The sequence below is a fragment of the Alligator mississippiensis genome, chromosome 7 (genome assembly GCF_030867095.1).
Source record: "Alligator mississippiensis isolate rAllMis1 chromosome 7, rAllMis1, whole genome shotgun sequence".
Classification (NCBI taxonomy): Eukaryota; Metazoa; Chordata; order Crocodylia; family Alligatoridae; genus Alligator; species Alligator mississippiensis.
The window spans coordinates 86424619-86437477 of NC_081830.1; the positions used below are offsets into that span (position 1 = coordinate 86424619).

At 54.6% G+C, this 12859-nt stretch overlaps 1 protein-coding gene across 3 annotated transcripts in view; it reads left to right on the forward strand.

The window, feature by feature from the left end:
* The first annotated feature begins 2297 nt into the window (after positions 1-2297).
* Positions 2298-12859, forward strand: part of LPP (LIM domain containing preferred translocation partner in lipoma) — a 425329-nt gene continuing 414767 nt past the window's right edge. For all 3 annotated transcript variants that reach the window (XM_014607111.3, XM_059731261.1, XM_019499042.2), the window contains exon 1: positions 2298-2370. The gene's annotated coding sequence lies outside the window, so the exon portion shown is untranslated. The remainder of the gene's footprint in view (positions 2371-12859) is intronic.

Below are 12859 nucleotides of genomic sequence, written 5' to 3' on the forward strand. Positions count from 1 at the left end.
TCCCGGGCTCTGGCCCGGATCCGGCAACACGATCCACGCGGGCAGGCTGCGCTGAGTCTCTGCACCCCTAACCCATGCAGGCTTTGCATACTTCTCCTCCGCGGGCTGTCAAACCCCGCTGTTTGAAGGAGGGGGATTTCAACAAGCGATGAATGAGATTTGAAACGTCTCCTGAAAGTGCGGAGCAAAATCCTTCATCGCCAGGGTGAGGCACTTATAAAGTGCTTGAGAAGCCGTCCAAGAATCTCCTTTCAAAAGAGCGAGGTTTGGCAGAGCTGCCTTCAGCACCGCTACCCTTCTCCCCCCGGTGCAAATGCTGCCCCATCTGACTGTGAACACGCCAGGCTTGGTCTGACGGGGGTCACGCTCAATCCAACTGAAAACCACCGCTCGCCTCCGGCTTCTCGCGGGCTGGTTTTCTCGCACGTAACTGCAGGACGATCAAACCAAGAGATATTCGAGGAAAGAATTTCCCTCCCCCCACCCCAGTTTGCCTCCGTGCATTTGCCCGTCCTGTGTGCGGACTCGGTTTCTTCCAGGAAGGGGGTGGGGAAATGCAAAGGAAAATGTGATTGCCCAGCCAGGAGACCTGACACTCAGGTGAGGCTTTCTTAAAAGGGAGTAGGTGACGTGCATGACTCGGGGGTGCAAACTAAGCCCCCCACCGTGCAGGGCTGTGGTGTGTGATGCCACACGCCCATGCACCATGAGCGCAGGGATTTTGGGTGTCCAGGATGCAGGCCTAGAGCCGCCCGGTTAAACACCGCACCGGCTCCTGGGCTGTACCAGCATCCTTCCTGGCGGATGCAGGGCAACCCCTCCCTGCCCCACGTCTCCTCCGCCCCGGGCACTGCATGCAACCCCTCTCCTGCTCCTTTCCCCCTTGCAATGCAGGCCACCCCTTCCCTCTGCTCCGCTCTCCCTCCCTCCCTCCCTCCCCTGCCTGCAGCCCTTACAAGGACAAATCTGCCTGCAGCCAAAGGCAGGAATTTGGGGCCCTGACGTCAGCCCCCGGCTCCTGCCCGCCTGGCCTGGCACCACTTTTGCTTTGTGTTTGGGGGCTGCGCCCCTGGCAGAGGAAGGTAATAAGAGGGGAGGCGTGTGCAAGGGGACGGGGAGAGAAGGGAGACAGTGCAAGGGGGGTAGGAGGTGGTGTGTGCAAGGGGGCAAGAAGCCTGAAAGCCTGAGGGGGGGGAGATCTGTGCAAGAGGGCAGAAGCATGGATGCTCATGGGGGTGTGCAAGGGGGCAGCAGCAGGGGGTGGTGTGTGCAAGGGGGCAGGAACCTGGATGCCTTCAGGAGTGTGCAAGGGCGCAGTAGCAGGGGGCAGTGTGTGCAAAGGGGCAGAAGCCTGGATGCCCATGGGGGTGTGTGCAAGGGGGCACGAGCCTGGATGCCTGCAGGGGAGTGTGCAAGGGGGCACGAGCTGGGATGCTCATGGGCAGGTGTATAAAGGAGCAGGAACCTGGAAGCCCTCAGGAGAGTGTACAAGGGGCAGTAGCACGGGGATGGTGTGTGCAAGGGGGCAGGAACCTGGATGCTTGGGGGGTGTGTGCAAGGGGGCAGGAGCCTGGATGCCCATGGGCAGTGTGTGCAAGGGGGCAGGAGCCTGGAAGCCCTCAGGGGAGTGTGCAAGGGGCAGTAGCAGGGGGCAACGTGTGCAAGGGGGCAGGGGTCTGGATGCCCATGGGCAGCGTGTGCAAGGGGGCAGGAGCCTGGAAGCCCTCAGGGAAGTGTGCAAGGGGCAGTAGCAGGGGGCAACGTGTGCAAGGGGGCAGGAGCCTGGATGCCCATGGGCAGTGTGTGCAAGGGGGCAGGGGTCTGGATGCCCATGGGCAGTGCGTGCAAGGGGGCAGGAGCCTGGATGCCTGCAGGGGAGTGTGCAAGGGGCAGTAGCAGGGAAGGCTGTGGGGGGGCAGGAACCAAGACACTTGCAGGGGTGTGTGCAAGGGAAGCCCATGGGGGGTGTGTATATGTGTGCAAGGGGGCAGGAGCCTGGATGCCCATGGGCAGTGCGTGCAAGGGGGCAGGAGCCTGGACGCCTGCAGGGGAGTGTGCAAGGGGCAGTATCAGGGAAGGCTGTGGGGGGGCAGGAACCAAGACACTTTTAGGGGTGTGTGCAAGGAAAGCCCATGGGGGGTGTGTATATGTGTGCAAGGCGGGGCAGGAGCCTGGAAGCTCTCGGGGGAGTGCGTGTACAAGGAGGCGGCGTGCGCGCGCGCGTGCGTGCGTGCAAGGGCGCGGGTGTGCACGCGGAGGGGGGGAGGGGGCAGGATCCGGGCACTGCGGCGGGGGCGGTCGCTGCAGCCGGGCTCCGCCTCCCGCCGCCTCCTCCCGCCGCCGCCGCCGCGTCCCGCGCCTCCCCCTGAGGTATCGTTGCAAACAACAAGTGCCCCCGGCCCGGCCTGGCCCGGCCTTGCCCCTGCCCCTGCCCCTGCCCCTGCCCCTGCCCCTGCCCGGCGCGGGGTGCTCGGCGCTGCAGCACGCGGGGGGGGAGGGGGTGCGTATGGCCGGGCCCACGTGCCCCGCCCCGGGGTGCACGCAGGGTGCATGGGGGCTGCTGCACGTGCAGGGAGGGGGGTTACACCTCCCGCAGGGTGCCCCCCCCCCGCGCTCCCCCCGGCAGGGCTTGGCCTCTGCAGCCCTTCCAGGCAAGCGGGACCCCCCAGGTCTTTTTGGGGGTGGTCACGGCTTTGCTGCCCTCTGACTTTCTCCGAGCAATCTCCGTGCACACCCCGAGGCCTTGCGTGTGCATCGGGGGGGTACGGGTGCAAGGGCTGGTCTTGCACGGAACGAGCGTGCGCCGTGTCGTCCCCCCGAGCGGGGCTGGCACGCGCATCGCCTTTCTCACGCCGCCGCGACGGGCGAGGGGCTGGCGGCGTTTCGAGTCTATAGGCCCGCGGGTCTCGGCGCGGCGGCCGCGTTGCTCCTTGCCCGGACGAGGCTGCGGCGTGCCAGGGAGCAGAGAGAAATGGTCTGAAAACGGTGGAAATAATGATGATTATTATTATGGTGATCTCTAATGAAGCAGGGCCCGGTACTAAAAGTTCACCCGGGGCCGTTAGGAGCGGAGGTAGGGTGCTGCTGGGGCGAAGGGGAACGCTGTCCACGTGGGCAATGTCGACGGGGTCTTTGCACCCTGATGGAGGATGAGTTGAGCCATTCGCTGAGTGCCCGGTGGTGGACGCTCACGCCTCGGCCTGATTCACCAGCGGGTTGCACACGTGCTTGGAGGACAAGGGGTATCAGGAGCTATTGAGCACGGGAGTAAGGGGCACAAAGCAGAGCTTCCTGGACCTGCAACGCTGGAGGCTGCAAGGGAGAGAGGAACAGGGGGGAAAACCCCGCTGAGACCCAATTCACGCTCCCTTCCAGCCTGCCGCGTGGGACACAGGACACCGGGCGAGACGGACCTGATCTGACCTAGCACGTGGCAGCAGGGAGCAAAGCGTTTGATGCAGAAAGTAGTCTGGGAGATTGGAGGCTTTGATGCCACAGTGTACGATGGTTTCCCAGCTGCTCCAGCCAGGGGTGCCTAAATATAGGACCATGGGGGAAGAGAGCGAGCATGGGATCCAGGACGTTTCACTCCCGGGTCGCCGGTTCAGCTGCGGTCCAAGTTGCTGGCTGCCTGGGAGCTGTTGTCCGGCGTCAGTGCATCTTGGAAAGGACCTGTGGGGGTATTCAGCCCGTTTCCGTTCCAGGGTTTCATCACGCGCAGATCCCAAAAGGCAAGGAAAATTATTCCGCAGCGTGATGGGAACTTTGTCAGAAATTTTTTTTGGGCTGTGGTCAGGCTGCTTTTTTCCCTTTCTTATCCTTGCTGCTTGCATTGACATGCATGCTTCCTGTCTCTCTCGCTTGGTCTTGATGCGTGGTCTGTCCAGGTGCGTCTCCACTGGGGGCAGCTCGGGTTTGCATCGGGCGCTGGCATTGCCCTCGCTGTGTCTTCTCACGCCGCACGGTTAAAATGCGTGCACCCTGATTTCCCGTCCATCCTGCCATCCAGAGCAATGACCGGGAAGTATTTCTGCAAGGTCTCGTGTGCTTCCCTCTGAATCAATAGGCCCCGGCGGCTCCTGGCAGCTGGTTACCAGCTGAGATGGGCTTTTTAGACCGGCGTGGCAGCTTCCAACCCTACAGACCTCCGCCTCGCCTCCGGGCCTGAACTCCCTTCTGCATTTGCAGGCAGCCTGCTGGATGGTCTCTTGGCCCAGCTACCTCTTGCAAACTGTTCCCGCTCGCTCCATCGTCCGTTTTTGTTTCTTTGAGCCCCGTTCGGTTTATCGGCGCGCTTCGGTGCACCTGTTTCGGGGCTGCGTATACTCCACTCCAAATTATAGCAAACTGGTCGCGTGGCAGACACGTTACCTGCTTTGCTCCCTATTCTAGCACTCTGCAAGCACGGCGGCTTTCCCAGATTTCCCCTTTTTCGCGGAGTATCTTTACCTTTGTCATATGCATCTTAATCACCCATTACAATTAGCGCTGTCTCCCTGCCTCGTTAGGTGTCTTGGTGGTGAGGCCTAAGATTGAATTGGCGGTGGAGAATTGAATTGCATGCTCCCCGATGGGGATTTTCCCATCCAAACGTGGTTGGGGGTGGGTGGCAGGGGGAACATTGCGTGGAAAGGCGTGCTGCATCTCCTGTCGGCCACGGTTTGCTATGGGGTTAAATATATATTTTATTTATTGATTTGGTTAATTAGTTAGCTGGTAATGAGATGCATGTCATAGATCATAGACGGCGAGGGCTGGAGGAGGCGGCAGGGGCCCCTGTTCAAAGCAGGAGCAGCCCCAACTCCATCAGCCCATAGAAAATGAGGGTCACATCTGGTCCAAAGCAGGGCCAGCCCCAACCACATCATCCCAGCCATGACTTGGTCTTCATAACCTCCAAGGATGGAGACTGCACCACCCTGGACTGTCCGACCCAGCAACAACCTTAGGGCAGCTGACGGAAAAGAGCAAACGAGAGAAACAAAATAATTTAAAACTGTATCGGTACCCTGCTGCTGCTGCATAAGAGAGAGACCGAGAGGCAGCGCAGCAACCTTTGGAAATCCCAGTTTCCAAAGTGATCACCATTTGCTTATGACACGCTGAGGCAGATCAGATCTCAAAATGATCTAATTCTGAGTACCAGCTTTGGTCCCACTTTGACTGCACCATTGCCTCGGCCTCGCTCTTGCAGTTGGCAGGAGCCAGGGCTCGAACATAAGCATTCAGGCATCTCCCTTATGGTTGCATTCGCCCCTGCTAGACGTTGCAGGATGCTCGCGTTAGGGCTACACAACGCATAGAGAGGGTTTGCACGGGGGATGTGCAAGGGGGACAGGAGCCTGGATGCCCATGGGGGGGCTTGATCTCTGAACCTAATAAAGGTGCAAAATAATGGCTGTTAGTATTGCCCTGGGATCAGAACGGCTTCCTCAGTGGTTATTCTTATTGCTATTATTATTATTATGACTTATGATAGTATCCAGAGGGCCCCCATCAGGGTAGGCGCCTGTCATTTGATTTCGAAGCATGGGTATCGTCGTGTTTGTTAAAATAATTCTTTCACATTTGGATGCCAGATCTGTTAAAGCCTCCAGAAACCTCAAACAAGTTGCTTTCCCTTCATTATGCCCAGCGAAGAGAAGCTAGAGCATTTCAGAGCAGGATGATGGAAATGATTAAGGGCTGGGGGGAAAAAAAAAAATCTGATAAAGGAGATATTAAGAGATACTGCCAGTGTTTGCAAGTCGGCGCGGGAGAGCTGGTAAAATAAAAAACACCAAGTAAGCAAATTGGATAGAGAGCGTCTATTTAATGTGTCCTGTAGCACAAGGCCTGGGGTGGACGTTTAATTAAATTGCGATGTGGAAGAGATGCTAAACTTGCCACATTTAAGGTCTTTTTTGACCAAGAAGGATTGGGAGCTTTGTTCAGGAGCACCTGGCATCATCGGTAGTCCCGGCAGGAGACAGGTGCTGCAATAGGTGGACCCTGGGTTTTGGCAGGATTGAACTTCAGTTTTCACTCTAGTATCTCTGCTGCATCTGGCCTTCGTAGGCATCGCTGACCACGCGGGGTGCGGACGATGGCTGAGATGGCGTGCCGCCCCAATAGCCGTGTTCAGTGGGTGCAGAAAAGGGAAGCCTAAATAAACTTTGAGGTGGGTGCATTAAGAGCAGGATCACTCAGTGCCACCAGTGAAGCACTCGCTTCCTTTAGGGACTGTCATGCTTTTAAGGTCCATTATCTCAGCCCTCTTCTTATGCGGGAGGACTTTGCAGGAGCCCCACGACTATTTGAAGGGCTTCTTTCAAAGCAGCGGTCTCAACGCAGGGATCAGAAAGACAATTTTTTGCAGTCAGCTCACGCCTGCCGGTCGAGACTCGCAGAAGGGAATGTCAGAAAGCTTGATGTGCTTTTTGTTTTGTAAAATAGAAACAAACAGTGAAAAGAAAATAAATCAAACCGAAAACCACAGACCAAAAAAACCCCCCATGATGCCTACAGGCTTTCGACAATTGAAGATGTTTGCTTAGGCCAGGCGTGGTGCTTAACAGGTGCTGCTCCCGGTGCTTCCGGGCATGGGAAGACGGGCAAAGGCGGTTGTGTTGCTAATCCAGATATGAAAAATGTTGCCTCATCATAGTGATTCGGATGAATGGCAAAGACACTCGAGCAGAGATTCTCCCCTGATCCCAAGGAGAATTAGCTTCGATCGCTTTCTGAGAGGCCGCCAGAAAATGATCATTTTGAAGTCTCCATCAGCAAGTATTTGTCACGTTAGGTGATCGGTATCCGCTGTTGGGATCTGTGGGTGACACTCGCACACGCGTGAGTCACTCGTGAACTCTCCCTAAAGTATCACAATCTATTCAAGAAAGGAAAACAAACACCCGTGGCGTTGTGGGTTCCCCTTAACCTTTTCTTAGACGAGATGCAGGCTCGTGAGCATCCCTGCCCTCCTTTTTCAGATGCTCGGAGATCTTCAGGTCGGGAACATTTGAAGCGGTTCCTCCTCGTTAGTGGCTTGATGGGGTCACAAGCTGGCCCTTGCGCACTGGCCGGACCAAATTTCTCCCTTGTGTTATTAATGAGACCCCCATCAGCCCTATTTGTGTGTGTGTACTTTTCTTCCATTTTCCTATAGTCGAGTTGAATGAATTTAATTGACTTTTAAATTGTTTTTGGTGCTTTTGGTGGGTTCTGTAGGGGAGAATCCCGTTGCTTCTGCTACACTTGTGTGCATACACAACACACAAGTGCTGCCACCATCACAACCCGGCCACTTCAGGCTCTCCAACACGTGGCCCAGACTCGAGACCTAACAGGGTCCTTCCTAAACTGGCCGCAGTAGTAAGTCTTTTATCTTCCCTGTGGATTAGCTGCTGTAGAGCAATACCGCTCACTCATTTAAAGCCTGAAAAAGAGACAGGGCGTGCTTTAGATGTGAAGAGAGGCCTTGCACAGCGAATGCGGTGCCTACCTTCATTTATCCCCATTTGGCCTGTGCGTTGTCTCTTCCTCGATCTTCGTGATTTTGTAGAAAACGTTTATGCATTTTGCACCGCTTTTGCTTCTGACGGTGCACGTGGATGTGAGGTTTCCCGTTCCAGATTCGTGCTGCTTTCACGAACGGTCAAAGCGTTACTCTTTGCGATGACGGTCGAGGTGTTTAAAGGGGGAATAGGTGGGTGGTTGGGCAGCGTGGTGAATAGCCTTTCACTGCTACGTTGGGTCTTGCAAGTAGGCTGGATCCGCGGACATTGAAAGATGCTGTCTCTCTTTCATGGGGTTTAGGGTATCCCTTGTGAAATGAGTTTGGGTCTCGGCGTGCTCCTCGATGGCGCCAACGCAAAATGTTGGAGGATGCAAAGGGGCGCGGAAGAAAAAGTCATCGGATGAGTGGGGAAGGGTCAGTGAGGTCTATCCCATACTGGTTCAGGGCATGCTGTCTGGCCCAGTGGGATGGTACTTAACTGGGATTGAGATGGATTCACGTCCTGCGGACTTTCTGTTGGGGAATAGAGCAAAATTGCTTCATCTTCCTTGTGCCTCAGTTCTCCTCTGTAAAATGGTCGCAATATGTCCTCCCTCTTCCCAGTGTGGTGAGGATGAAATCCATTCACGCTTGGGGAGAGAAACTCAGGGAAAACCTTAGAGGTAGCTGGACTTGTTCTCTGGGTAGTGGATTTCCATCTTCAGCGGCATCTCTTCTCTAGTGGGGTTCACTGCTTAAAAAAGAAAAGGGGAAAAGCCCCCCACAAGCCAGTAAAGCTGCCTGGTAATGCATTTGAGCCAGACCAACTTCAGCCAAGCCTTGGGTAATTCCTCCTCGAGTGGAATAGTTATTTTAGATTTAATAAGGCCATTATCTTACGGTAATAAAATATCAACTAACTTGCCATAACTGCCTGGTTTAATGTCTATTAAAAGCCCCCCATACTTCACTTTCTGGGTGAAATGTAATAGAAGTTCAGTTGAGCATTCATTGCTTATTTAATTTAAAATTAAGTTGATCACCACAGTTGGTAACAGCTGCTGAGGATTCAATTAACATTCAGTAAACTATCAGCAAACTACCTTGTTAGCGCTGAATTAGGAGCAGTCAGGTCTTGTTTATCCCCATCAATTTGTAAGCCCTGGAGTTTTGCTTTTTTTTGCTCTCGGATCTGTGTTTCTGGGCTGTTTTCCCGGGTCCTTCACTCATGGGGACGAGGCAAGGACTCGGGGTTCCTTCAAAGCTATCGCGAAGCGTTGACTGGTCCCAGTGCATTGGCAAAGGCAGAAAGGATGGAGCTGAACCCCTACAAAGAGTCCCTTTGGGAGGGGACCTCAGGCACGCGGTGCCGGCATGAACTGCGCAGTGAGATGGGCGGAAATGGAAGAAAACAGTGATCAATCCTCGACAAAATCTGGGTGTTGAGTCTGCCCCGGCCTTATGCATTTGCTGCCGTTTAGGCCGGTTAAGACCGAAGAAGCTGCGACTAAAACGGACGGAAGATTTTCTGCCCGGCACGCAACTAGATTTTGAGTTGGACTTCAGAGAGAAGCACCTGGTTTTTGTAGGCAAGGTAAAGCTTTTTTGTCAAAAAATACAGCACCGAAAAGAAAATCCCGTGGCTGCAAACCTCGAAGTTGGATGTTTTTTCTGTGGGGAAAATACTGACTTTTGGTTCACAAGCTGAACACCTGCCCCAGGGGCAAAACCCCAATGCTCCTTATTTCTACCTGGGAGGATACTCTGTTTTGCTTAGTGCTTCCATGCCTTTTCTTTTGCACCTTTTAAAAGGTGCACTAAAAGTGCAAGCTTCTGGCCTGTGCTGTCGTGCCTCACCCTGCCTTATCTCGGAAAGCAAAGGAACAATTCCCTTCGGTCCTATGCATATCAGAGGAGACTGCTATCTAGGAGTTAGTTGCTCCTATTCCTACCCATCCCCCAGGCGTATAGTTTGCATTCCCCCAGCTTGCTGGATGCTGGTGACGGGTCTGCTGTAGGAGGAATCATCCCTCCACCCAAATAAAATGAGCACCCGGTCCTGCATCTCGCGGAGCTCCTCGCCCTGACATCTGCGGAGAAGGGAGCGGGGTAGGTAGGGGGAGAGCATGGCAGGGATGGGGAACAGGTGGCCTGTCATCACTTCTGGACCCTTCATGCTGACCTTGAGTGAAAGGGGACCGGGTGCTGCAAAGGGAAGGGAGAAAGGCAATGGGAGAGGGTGGTGAGAAGGTGCTTTTTCCAATGCAGAGATGCCCTTGTTTCCCCTGCCCTTTACTTGGGCAGGGTGCGTGGTTTTCTTGTGTTGTGCTGGGGTGCACAGTCCCGTGCCTGTGCATGCCGGGGACCGGACTGATCTAAGCGGGGACGGTCCTGTTTTGAGGATGAGCCCCCAAAGTCCCTTCATTTTTGATGACCGTATGGCTTGTGGCCCCTTGTTTCTGTAGGGTGGCTCACCGGGTTGACTTCTTGGTAATCAGCAGTGCCTCGCACTACGTTTGCTGCAGTCAAGGTGTGTTTTCTTGGGAGGTAAATAGACTAAGGGAGTGTCTGCGCTGCAGGTCAAAGGTGTGATGACTGCAGCTTGCCTGGCTGTACCTGAGCCAGCTTGGCCTTGCTAACAGCCTAGCTACAGCAGCACAGCTTGCCAAGGCCTCAGGGGGGTAAAATAATTTTGCAGCCTGCGCTGAGCATCTGTGCTGCTACAGTCAGCACCCGGCCGGTGAGGGTGTATCTGTGCAAGCGCTTCAGGGTTTGCTTGTGTTTCGATCCCGTGGCGGGCCTGAAGGAGCTGTGTGCATTGCAACCGGTTTGAGCTCCAGGTAATGCCTTTGAGTTCCTCCGAGCGATTGGGAGAGACCGCACTGCCACGTGACACGGGAGCTACAAAGGGTGACGGGATTAACACGACAGCTGCTGTAACTCAAGCGGACACGTCTCCTGCGAATTATGTGTGTTGGTGCTATTCTCACTTCAAACGCTCTCCCCGATTTGAGCTGTTGAGGTTTGTGTGTGTAGACAGCAGTTAGGGTTAGGGGCAAAACCCGAGTTCAGCCTAGCAGTGCGGTGATGAGCAGCCTGTGCTCTACACTCCCCGAGAGCGAGCGAGCGAGTGTGCTACAGGGTTGTGTGCTGGGTGTTCACTTGGGTACTGTGCTCACACCTGCAAGCATAAACTTGCTCAGATAACTTTCTCATGGTTGCAAAGTCCAGCTCGGAAGTCAGAAACTGTCAGAAAGGTGGTTTCTTTTGAATTTAGCCCCTCTGCCCTCATGCCGATACAGGATCACCTGCTGTTTTTCTGCAGTGCGCAGGATGGACGAGGATACTTAAGGAGCAGAAGATCACAGGCTCGAAGCAGTCTCTTGGGTCGCTGAGTCCAGTCGCCTGGTTTTCCTTAACCTCCTTTCATAAATGCATCAAGCTTCACCTGAAAACAGGAGGGGTGTTTTTGCCTGCCGTGCTCCGGCTGCTGTTTCAGAGCCTCGCTGCTCTCATGAATTAACCTCCTAATTTGCAGCTTTAAATTTAATCGGGGACACTTCGTACCCATTTGTTCTTGGGGCAGCATTGTCCATCATCTTAAGTAGCTCTTCTCCTTCCTCCAGGCTTGCTTCCCTGGTGCATTTGTTGACATCCATCATACTCCCTCTCAGCCTTTTTGGGGTTTTTTTTTTGCTAGGATAAGAAGCCAAGATGTTCTGGTCACCTGCTGATAACCTTTCCATTCTCCCTGCCTGAATCGTTGCCTTTTCCTGCAGCTGTTCCTGTTTCACCGGCTCTTTCTTGACCGTGGATGACCAGACCAGAGGAGGTCTCACCAGGCCTCGTGCACGCTTCCTTAGCTCTGCTGTATGTTCCTGTCCTGATGCATGCTGCAGTCACGCTCACCTTTTGCAGCCCTGCACCCCCTTGGTGCTCCAGGTCTCCTGGTGACACCTGGCCCACCTGGATGGGCTCCCTGCGGGGCAAGCTGTTGCCGTTCATCCCGGAGCGCTTGCCCTTGCCTTTTGCTCGGCACTCCTGCACCACGAATCCCTGGGCTTGCGGAGGTCAGTCTCCCGTCTCCATCCCAGGGTCCACATGCAGCCTCGGCACCTGCCCTGGTTGCTTGTCTCAACCCCTTTGATCGACTTTAATTCACTCTGGATCTCTCCCCAGCCTCCTGTCTCCCAGCCCGCCTCGCTTGCCTTTTCCTCCTGAGTTTCTTAGTGCATGGCCTTGCTTATCCAGACCAATTTTCTATCCCAGTTTCAGGTCCCACTTTCCCTCTTGACTCCCACGCTCTTCCCAGTTTCCAGCTTTCCTTGTCTTCCTCCCCCTACCCAGCTCCTGGTCCCAGTTCACTCTTTTTCCACCTATTTGCGTGTTTGCCTGGGCCCCACGGGGAGTCATCCAAAGCATAGGAGACAGAGAGAGAGACTCCTTGCACTCATTTTGGGCATCCAGACCTAGACTCAGCCTGCTTTATGCAGCCCCAGAGCAGTAGCGGAGGGGAAAGCACCACCGCGGGCTGTGGGGTATGCTCAGTGCAGGTGGGTTGTCGAGGGAAGTTATCAGCTAACGCTGTTGTAGTCTCCGGTAGACAAGTGCAAAAGGAGGTTTTTTAAAGGATTGTAACTTGGCCAAATTCGGTGCACCCCTGACACACAAGCCGCTTGCAGGGATGATGGATTTGGGCTTGGAGCAGGGGGTTGAGCTCCCTTCCCCACCCTCATTTTCTATGGGATGATGTAGCTGAGGCTGGTCCTGCTTGGAGCAGGAAGTTGGATGAGACTTTACCTCTTCCAACCCTCATTTTCTGTGATTCTGCACCAAATTTCAAGCTCCTGCTTCAAAGCCTGGTGCAGCCGAGTTGCTGAAGAAACGAGCCTGATTAAAACCAGGGCAGTTCTTCCCCCTCCTCTAGCTTCCTTCTCAGAAATGACTCAAGCACTTTGGCTGAATCATAGCATATTTGGGCTGGCAGGGCCCTCAGGAGGTCATATCTCATGCAATCCCCTGCTCAAGACAGGGTTGTCTTTGACTGAACCAGGCAAGTGTCTAACTTGGTCTTCGCCGCCTCCGAGGATGGAGACTCTGCAGCCTCTCTGGGCAGCGGGGCCCGATTTAGTGCCTGCCCCGATGCTGCTGCCTCCTTCAAAATGGGAAAGCTTTTCCTTGTCTCCAACCTAAATTTCCCTTGCTGCAGCGTGAGGCCCGTTGCTCCTAGTCCTGCCCCTTACAGCCACAGAAAATAGTCTGTCTTCATCCTTTTTATAGCTGCCCTTCAGGCATTTGAAGATGGTTACCGAATCCCCATTATCTTCCTTCTCTTCAGTCTAAATAACCCCAGTTCTTTTAATCCTGTGTTTATAAGGCATG